This window comes from Gossypium arboreum, chromosome 13 (genome assembly GCF_025698485.1).
Source record: "Gossypium arboreum isolate Shixiya-1 chromosome 13, ASM2569848v2, whole genome shotgun sequence".
Lineage (NCBI taxonomy): Eukaryota > Viridiplantae > Streptophyta > Magnoliopsida > Malvales > Malvaceae > Gossypium > Gossypium arboreum.
Genome location: NC_069082.1, coordinates 97803384 through 97814067, shown reverse-complemented (window position 1 = coordinate 97814067; position 10684 = coordinate 97803384). Strand labels below are relative to the sequence as shown.

The following is a 10684-nucleotide window of genomic DNA, read 5'->3' as shown; positions in this document are numbered from 1 at the left end:
ATTTATAATCATAAAATAGGGAGAGAAGTGAAACTTCCTGAATGATCAATGAACTCCTTGAATTGGAGTTATGGAGAATAATCAGCCAAAGCAATGATGAGGGTGGAGGAGGATACTCTAGTGGTGGTAGAGGTTGGGTTCCACAAATGCTGCACCAAAAGAATATTATACCTCATGGTGGCTATGGTCGTGGTCGAGTAGGACATGGCAGTCATGGAGAACCATTTCCAGTGGAGTTTCAAGTTCCTAAGTAATAGTGAGCTTTGGAGCTCTTTATAACTGTTATAGAATCAAGAACTTATTAGGAAATATATAAATAAGAATAATTACTCGTAATGAAATAGTCGAAATTAAAAATTGTAAAATAATAATTATAAAACCTAAAAATAAGCTTAAAGAAAAATAAAAAGTAGTATTAAAATAGAATAAAAGTAAAAACATAAAATAATAAATAAAAGTTTTTAAACATCTTCATCGCTAGATGGTTTGCGAGGTGGGGTGGTGATGAGATGTGGAAGTGCTGACAAATCTGCTGTAGAGTAGCATCAATGTCATCGAAGTGCTGAAAACACTGCTGCTCGAATCGAGTAAGGCACTCAGAGATGTCAGTGTATGAAGCCACCGCATGAACTGGACGAGATGGGGGTTGTGGCTAAGACAGTGGGTCCTCATGACGTGGAGGGGCATCATTAGTAATATCCTCTGGATCCTCCTCCTCGGTGGACAGGACGAGGCGGTACTGAGGAGGGTAGTTGCCACATCATTCTCGATCATCCTCATACTTAGCATGCTCGAGATACCCTGTGGGAACATCTGGCCGATGAGAGTGAGGGAGAATGATTGGGCTACTGTGTTGAGGAGCCCGAAGTATCGAGCCAGTCGAGGCACATAGGGCCCGATAGAGATGACCCCTCTTCTATGTCACTCTGTCTGATGTTGGATGGTGAGGGCGACGAAGTAGGCAAGGTCAAGGACGTGCCCGTTCGCCGTGCTCTATAAGAAATAGGCGTCGTGGGTGGTGACGACGCTGGTGCTCTCTCATCTCCCTGTCAGGGTGTGAGCCAAGATGGCATGTAGATACCTCAAGGATGGAGGGAGAGCCGATACATTGGAGCGGCTAGGATCGTAGGTGGCCGAGGTAGGGACTAGGTCCCTCTAACATTTTGAGGAAGAATAGTGGATGTGGCGATGGAGGGTATCAAATTCATTGTCATCCATGAACTCCTCTGTTTATAGCCTTAGTGCAACCTCGAACTCAGGTATGCTCAACTGGCATACTAGAGTACCAAGGCGGATCTGGACCATTCCAGGATCATCGAAGTTGGTTATGACGGTCTGAAGATAGAAAGTCGAGCAGAGTTCTAATGTGAACTTGAGATACATCGGCTCGATGATCTCGAAGAAGAGCCCCCACGGGTCATTGTCAGGAGGGCTCAGACCGCATCAGCCAAATAAATCTGTTCAAGTGCGGCCCAATCAATGCAGCGGCCCACACCTAGGGGTCGGGCCTGTAATATCTGATATAATTCCTCCTGGGGTCTCAAGGGAACCTGGAGGAACGGGTGGCAAATCTCCATGGTGGGACCTGAGGATGACGCTGCTCCTTTTCTCTTTTTCGAGGCGGAAACAACGGTCTTCTTACCACGTGAGGACGACATTGTACCTGTATTGAAAAATCAAAGTACAACCAATATGCCCCAAGAATAGTATGAAAAATCAAGACTAAATATGAATATTTCATGAGATTTACGTACTAGATGATACAAACTAAAATAACTAAATATATCAAGTTATACGATTATGGGAATAATGTGATGGGAATATGAATGATTGCATGTGGGTAAGCATAAATTTCATGGAAACAAGGAAAAATGAAAGAGTATAGCATAATGTAGTAACTAGAATGACAAAAATTTTTATAAAACAAGCATGAGTATTTTAATATTCTAACTATGAATATTCATTCAAAATATTTTAATATAGTAGAGAAATCAAGAAATAAGCAACATATTTAAAGAAAAATAGAGAGAAAAAAGTAAACAAATGCAAAAGGAAGGAGCTTGGGGCATAAGAATCGGTGTTGTAGGCGGCGCATGGGCGTGGGGGTAGGGCGTGTGAAGTTGCACCGACTAGGGTTAGGGATTTTTTTTAGGGAGGGAGATGATGAATAGTGAGGGGTTTATATATATTTTAGGGCACACGGCCGTGGGGCACACCCGTGTAGCCTAATTTTTGCCTGTATATTTCACAAATTTTGAATTTGGGCACGTCTGACATTCGACCCACCCCGTGTTCTTTGGGCATGTTGGTACACACGGTCGTGTCGCACGACCATTTCTTGCTTTGTTCACTTCTCCCACGCTCGTGTACATAGGTCTATGCCCGTGTTCGTTTTAACAGTGTCAACCACGGAAGGATGGCATGGACGTGTCGCACGCCCATGATACATTCTCAATTTTAATCATAGTTTCGAGGCACGGGCGTGTCTCACGCCCGTGTTATTTTAGCAGTTTCGCCCACGGCCATATCACATGGCCATGGCAACTTATCGTACCCTGTGTTGGGGAAAAATTTTGCCCTGTTTTCACACAACCATATCGCATGGCCGTGTCTCCTCCTATGGTATGAGAACGGCCTAAGGCACGCTCGTGTGCTTGGCCGTGTGGATGGGAAAACCCTGTGTTTCAAGACTCAGTTAGTAGGTTAGATGTGAAAAACTAGAATTTAAATAAGTCATTATTGTTAGTGCTCGGGTTGCCTCCCGAGAAGCGCTTATTTATAGTCTTAAGCTGGACTTACCTCTCTTTTGCATGGTCAAGGTGGTGCGAGGAGTTTACAGTCCTCATCCCTGCTATCAACTTTATCAACATAAGGTTTAAGACGAGTATTTTTTACCTTAAAAGTACCGAATTTGGGATGAATTACCTCGACTGTACCATATAGGAAAATACTGAATACCGTAAGAGGAATTTCTTCATTAGGTTCAGCAGTGGTAATGCGAGGATCTGCTGCATCTAGTAGTACTTTGTCTCCAACCTTAAGTTGATTTGGTGAGGTATTGAGCTCGTCCTGGCTCGGTTTTGGTTTATTAGGTGTTATCGATTTCTGTGTATGCCATTCATCTAGCTCCTCGATTTGTAGCCTTTGTTCTTCATAGATAGGTCTTTCATGGTTGTTTGAACACAGCTCATATGCATTCTTCGTAACTGTTTCCTACACAGAGGGTTTCACCACATGATCAGTACTAGTAGAATGATTTATACAACCACCTTCAAATTTTGATGTGTTACTCGAATCACAAGCTTGAAGGGTGATTGTTTCATCTCCCACACGAAGTGTGAGTTCACCTGTACCAACATCAATAATGGTTCTAGCAGTCGCTAAAAAGGTCGTCCTAAAATTAAAGGTGCGTTACTATTCTCTTCCATGTCTAGAACAATAAAGTCTACTGGGTATATAAATTTATAGATCTTAACAAGAACATCTTCAATGATACCCCTAGGAAATCTAATGGTTTTATCAGCCAATTGAATGCTCATCCTAGTTTGTTTGGGTTTCCCAAGACCTAGCTATTTAAACATTTTATAAGGCATAACATTAATGCTTGCCCCTAAGTCAACCAATGCACTATGAACATCTAAACTACCAATTAAACAAGGAATCGTAAAACTCCCTAGATCTTTCAATTTTTTGGGTAGCTTATTCTGTAGAATAGCTGAGCAAAATGCATTCAAATCCACATGCGACGCCTTATCCAACTTCCGTTTATTTGTTAAAAGCTCCTTTAAGAATTTGATTGCGTTTGGCATCTGCAAAAGAGCTTCAATAAACGGTAAGTTAATATGTAATTTTTTAATAATTTAAGGAATATACCAAATTGTTCTTCTATGCGGTCTTTCCTTGTCGCGTTTGGGTATGGCACACGAGGTTTGTATTCTTTACTTACCGGTTTCTGGTCATTGTGGTCCACCTCACCCTTACCTTTACTTACCCTAGTTTCTTGCCTCGATTTTGGTTCAGGTGCAACTAACCCTTCCGCATCTTGAATGGTAATTGCATTGATTTGCTCCCTTGGGTTAGATTTAGTGTTACTCGGTAGACTACCTTGTGGTCGTTCAGAAATCAGTTTAGCGAGTTGGCCTATCTAAGTTTCGAGCCCTTGGATTGACGCTTGTTGATTCTTAAGGGCTGTCCCGGTATTCTGGAAATGAGTTTCTGACACCAAAATGAATTTTGTCAACATCTCCTCAAGGTTCAGCTGCTTTTCCTGCTGGTAAGGTGGTTGTTGAAAACTCGGAGGATGTTGTGGCCTTTGATTTCCTTGACCACACCACGAGAAATTGGGATGGTTCCTCCAACCTGCATTATAAGTGTTACTATACGGGTTATTTTGGGGTCTAGAGTTATTGTTACCTATATATTGGACTTGTTCTCCTCGATGCTAGGGTTGAAGGGTTGATACTTTGTGCATGCTTCTCCTCCATTCGAATCGCACCTCATCACTGGATGTACCTGAGTAGAAGACACAAACCGTCAATCTTTTTATTTAAGAGTTCTACTTGGTTAGATAGCATAGTAATCGCATCGAGGTTGAAAACACTGGCTGCTTTCGTCGACTTTGTCCTTATAACTTGCCACTGATAGTTATTTAGTGACATCTCCTCAATAAATTCGTAAGCTGCCTCAGGTGTCTTATTATTGATAGTTCCACCAGCGGCTACGTCAATCATCTGTCGAGTCGAAGGGTTCAGGCCATTATGAAATGTTTGGACCTGTAGCCAGAGTGGTAACCCATGGTGAGAGCATCTTCGTAAAAGGTCCTTGTATCTCTCCTATGCATCGTAGAGTGTTTCTAAATCCATCTGTACAAAAGAGGAGATATCATTACGTAATTTGGCTATTTTAGCCAGCGAAAAATATTTTAATAAAAATTTTTCGGTCATCTGTTCCCAAGTAGTGATTGATTCTCATGGCAATGAGTTCAACCATTGTTTAACCTTATTCCTCAACAAAAAGGGAAACAACTGAAGGCGAATGGCATCATCAGAAACGCTATTAATTTTAAAAGTGTCGCAAAACTCTAAGAAATTTGCCAAGTGAGCGTTGGGATCCTCGTCCTGCAAACCATCAAACTGAACAAACTGTTGGATCATTTGAATGGTGTTAGGTTTCAGTTCAAAATTATTTGCAGCAACAACAGGCCTAACTATGCTCAATTCAGTTCCTGTTAAATTAGGTTTAGAATAATCATACATAGTGCGTGGAGCAAGATTCTGATTTACTGGATCAGCAGCAATCGTAGGAGGTTGCGGATTTTCTTGGTTTTCAGCCATCTCCTCGGTTGTGGTTGAAGTGTCATCCTCTTGCTCGTCCTCTTTGTATCTTAGGCTTCGCCTTCTTTCTCTTCAGTTTTTGCGAACTATGCGATCGATCTTACTATTGAACAGTAATGGTCCTGACAGGTTTCTTCTGGTCATGAACTAGAAAAACCTGTCAAAAGAAAATAAATGAAGAATTAGACAAGAAAATAAAAAATTTAAATTGCAATAGAAGTAAAGTGGCTAAAGTAATAAAAATCGAGTGCTCCTAATATCCTAGTTACCGGGCAACAGTGCCTTGCTCCATAATGCGTGATATTCGTGACAGGTTTTAAAAATTTATAAATGAATCGTTCTTGAGACTAACTTATTATCATGATTAAGGCAAGTGTACCTATCGAATAGTAGTATAGTTCAGGAAGACCGGATTGTCGAACCCAAAGGAACCACGAGTACTAGTATTTACTTTCTATTATTTAGCCTAAAAATCAAGAGGTTTGGTTATCTAAACTAATTACTAAACTAAGAATGCACAGAAAGAAAATTTGGGAAAATACTTTTTAGAAAATTCGATTGATTAAGACAATACCTAAGGAAAAATTCACCTAGACTTCACTTGTTATTTGACTCTGAATAAGATGATTTATTCATTTGACTTGATCTGTAGAAATCCCTAAGTTATATTATTATCTCTATCGAAACTAATAACGTCTAACCCTAGGTTGAATAATTGAAATCTCTTTCTAATTAACACCCTAGAATTGCATTAACTCGATCTATGGATTCCCTTATTAGGTTTCACCCTATTCTAGCAAAATCTTGTCTTTCACCCTAATCCAACGAAATCTTGTCACCCTATCTCTAGGCGCACAATCAACTCTACTTAATTACGACAAATTTACTCTTAGACAGTGTCTATTCCTCCTCTGAATAAGAGCGTTAACTTGAATCAATATCCTGGAATATTAAAACAAGAATTAAGAACACATAATTAAGAACAAATCAAATATTTATCATACAATTCAGATAATAATAACAAGATCCGTCTTAGGTTTCATTCCCCTTAGGTATTTAGGGGTTTTAGTTCATACTTTGAAGGAAAACATTTCAAAAGCATAAAGCTAACAAAACATAAGAAAACACCAAAACTCCTGAAGGAAATTGAAGGGAGATCTTCAGTCTTGATGATGAATCTGACTTCTGAGATGGATCAATCTACTTTCCTTTAGTAATTCCTTGCTTCCTACTCTGCATCCCCCTTATAAGTGCCTCATCAGGTGTTTAAATAGGCTTTAAAATGCCTAAGAGCCCCTAAAATTGGCCTTTTTCGAATAGGGTTATACTTGGGCTCAACAGGGACACGCCCGTATGACACACCTGTGTGAGAAAGTCCAGGTCGTGTTGATTTCCCACGTAGGTCCATTTTCTCCGTTTTTAGCCCGTTTCTCGCTCTTTTTACTCTCCTGTGCTCACCTAAGTATAAAACATGAAATTAAAGGATTAGGAGCATCGAATTCACCAAATCTAAGGAGAAATCATCCATAAATGTGCTAAGCATGGGATAAAAATATGTATAATTTACAGTTTATCACTCCACAAGAAATAGGCGTCGTAAGTGTTAATGACGCCGGTGCTCTCTCACCGTCCTGTCAGAGTGTGGGCTAAGATGGCATGTAGGTACCGTAGGGATGGGGCGAGGGCTGATGCCTTAGAGTGGCTAGGATCATAGGTGGCCGAGTCAGGGACTGAAGCACTCCAACACTTCGAAGGAGAATAGTGAATATGGCGATGGAGGGTGTCGAGTTCATTGTCATCCATGAACTCCTCCGTGTACAGTCCCAGTAAGATTCCAAACTCAGGTACGCTCAACTGGTGGACTAAACTGCCAAGACAGAACTGGACTGTTTTGGGATCATCAAGCTCTGTCATAACGGTTTGGAAGTGAAAGGTCGAACAAAGTTCCAGTGTGAGCTTGAGGTACGTTGGCTCGATGATCCCAAAGAAGAGCTCCCATAGGTCAGTCGACAAAAGGGCTCTGACCGCGTTAGCCAGTTGGACTTGTTCAAGTATAGCCTAGTCAATACAGCGGCCCACACCTAAGGGTCAAGCCCGAAGTATCTGAAAGTATTGTTCTTGGGGTCCTAAGGGAAACTGAATAAAGGGGTGCCTGATCTCCGTTGTAGGACCTGGGGATGACGCTACTCCTTTCCCCTTCTTGAAGCGGGGATAGCTGTTTTATTACCACGATTTGACATGATATCTGCAATGGAAAGATGAAATAAACAATAATTAAAAATAAAATTACTCCTCAACAATAGCATGGAAAAATATGCAATGTATGTTAGAACTAAATAGAGATACTTCATAGGAGTCATGTACTAAAAACAATTATGCTGAAAGATAACCTGATCAGATATTTTAAGTCATTACTATGAATAGGAATACGAGAATAATGCCTAGTGAATGAATGCATATGGGAATGATAATATGGGAGATAGATTGAAGTCCATGGCAACAAAAGAATGAATGTACCATAATCCATCAACTAGATTAGCAAGAAACAAAGAGTATAAGCATTGTTATTATTAGAACTATGAAGATTAACAGTCAAAATAAAACAAGAAAATTCTAATTAGTAAACGAAATGAAGAGAAGAGAATGAACAAATGCAAGAGCTTGGTAGAGGGAGGAGCTTGGGTCGTCAATGGTGGTGTTGTGGTCAGCGCACGGGCGTGGCAGGAAGGGCGTATGAAGGAGTTGCAGCAGCTAGGGATAGGGATTTTGGGGAAGGGAATGATGAATAGTGAGGGGTTTATATAGATTTTGGGGCACACAGCCGTGGGGCACATAGCCGTGTGCCCTAATTTTAGCCCGTGTGTTTCGTGATTTTTAAATTTGGGCACGTCTAAAATTCATCCCACACCCGTGTTCTTTGGGCATGTTGGTTCACACGGTCGTGTCCTACTTCGTTTGCTTCTCCACGCCCGTGTTCAAATGTGCACGCTCGTGTTGTTTTATCAGTCTTGAGCACGGGAGGTGGGCACAGGCGTGTCGCACACCCGTGTTCAATTCTCAGTTTCAACCATGGTTTCTAGACACGGGCGTGTCGCACGCCCGTGTTGTTTTGACAGATTTGCCCATGGCCACGTCACATGGCCGTGGCAGCTTATCGCATCCAGTGTTGGGGAAAATTTATGCCCTATTTTCACATGGCCGTATCGCATGGCCGTGTTGCCTTTCATGGTACGGGCAGAGCCTAAGGCACGCCCGTGGGCCTGGCTGTGTGGTTCTGGAAAACCTGTGTTCAGTGTCTTGGTTAGTGGATTTAAATGTTAAAAACTAAAATTTAAAGAAATTAACACCATTAGCGCTAGGGTTGTCTCCTGAGAAGCGCTTATTTATAGTCTAAGCTCGACTTACCTCTCTGTTGCATGGTCATAGTGGTGCGAGGAGTTTACACTCCTCATCCCTGTTATCAATTTTATCAAAATAAGGTTTTAGACGAGTACTATTTACCTTGAACGTACCGAATTTGGGATGAATTACCTCGACTGTGCTGTATGGGAAAATGCTAAGTACCGTAAGATAGATTTCTCCATTAGGTCCAGATGTGGCAATCCGAGGGTCTGCTGCATCTAAGAGTACTTTGCCTCCAACCTTAAGTTGTTTTGGTGACATATTGAGCTCGTCATAGGGTGGTTTTGGTCTATTGTGTGCTCTCGGTTTCTGTGTCTGCCATTCATCTAGTTCCTCGATTTGTAGCCTTTGTTCTTTATAGATGGGTTCTTTATTGTTATTTGAACAAGGCTCATGTATGCTTTTTGAACGTATATCCTGCAAGGAATGTTGCACCACATGATCAGCATTAGTAGAATTTCGAGCTTGAAGGGTGATTGTTTCTTCACCCACACGAAGTGTGAATTCACCTGTACCAACATCAATTATAGTTCTAGCAGTTGCTAAAAGGGCCTTCCTAAAATTAAAGGCACATCACTATCCTTTTCTATGTCTAGAACAACAAAATCAACTGGGAATATGAATTTGTCAATTTTAATGAGTACATCTTCAATAATACCCCTAGGAAATCTAATTGTTTTGTCTGCTGACTGAGTGCTCATCCTAGTTTGTTTGGGTTTTCCAAGACCTAGTTGTTTAAACATTTTATAAGGCATGACATTGATACTAGCCCTTAAATCAGCCAAAGCATTATTAACATCTAAGCTACCAATTACACAAGGAATCGTAAAACTCCCTGGATCTGTTAATTTGTTGGCCAGCTTATTCTGTAGTATGGCTGAGCAAACTGCATTTAACTCTACATGCGATGCCTCATCCAACTTTCGCTTATTTGTTAAAAGCTCCTTTAAGAATTTGGTTGCGTTTGGCATCTGCGAAAGAGCTTCAATAAATAATAAGTTGATATGTAATTTTTTTAATGATTTAAGGAATTTACCGAATTGTTCGTTTGTGCGGTCTTTCCTTATCGCATTGGTGTATGGCACACGAGGTTTGTACTCTTTACTTACCGGTGTTTGTTCACTATGGTCTACCTCACCTTTTCTTTTACTTACCACAATTCCTTGCCTCAATTTTGGTTCAGGTTCGGCTAACCCTTCCTCATCTTGAATGGTAATTGCATTGAGTTGTTCCCTTAGGTTAGATTTAGTGTTACTTGGCAAGCCACATTGTGGTCGTTCAGAAATCAATTTGGCGAGTTGTCCTATCTGAGTTTCGAGCCCTTGGATCGATGCTTGTTGATTCTTAAGTGATGTTTCGATATTCTGAAAGTGAGTTTCTGACACCGAGATAAACTTTGTTAGCATCTCCTCAAGGTTCAGCTTTTTCTCTTGCTGGTAAGGTAGTTGTTGAAAACCCAGAGGATGTTGTGGCTTTTGATTCCCTTGACCAACCCAAGAGAAGTTGGGATGGTTCCTTTAACTTGCATTATATGTGTTACTATATGGGTTATTTTGAGATCTAGAATTATTACCCATATATTGAACTTGTTCCTCCTCGGTGCTAGGGTTAAAGGGTTGATATTCTGTGTATGCTCCTCCTCCATTTGAATCGCACCTCATCACTAGATGTACCTTAGTATAACCACACAATCTGTCAATCCTTTAATTTAAGAGTTCTACCTGGTTAGATAGCATAGTAACCGTATCGAGGTTGAAAATTTTGGCTACTTTTGTCGGCTTTGTTCTCACAACTTGCCACTGATAGTTATTCAGTGACATCTCCTCAATAAATTTGTAAGCTGCTTCATGTGTTTTGTTATTGATAGTCCCACCAGTAGCTGTGTCAATCATCTGTCTAGTCGAAGGATTCAAGCCATTGTGAAATGTTTGGACCTGCAACCATAAGGG

General features: G+C 40.9%; 1 non-coding gene across 1 annotated transcript; it reads left to right on the top strand.

Moving 5' to 3' along the window:
* Window positions 1–4788: 4788 nt before the first annotated feature.
* On the top strand, window positions 4789–4895 carry LOC128287100 (small nucleolar RNA R71). Its single transcript, XR_008277800.1, has one exon. It is a non-coding gene; the product is annotated as a small nucleolar RNA R71 (small nucleolar RNA).
* Window positions 4896–10684: the final 5789 nt, after the last annotated feature.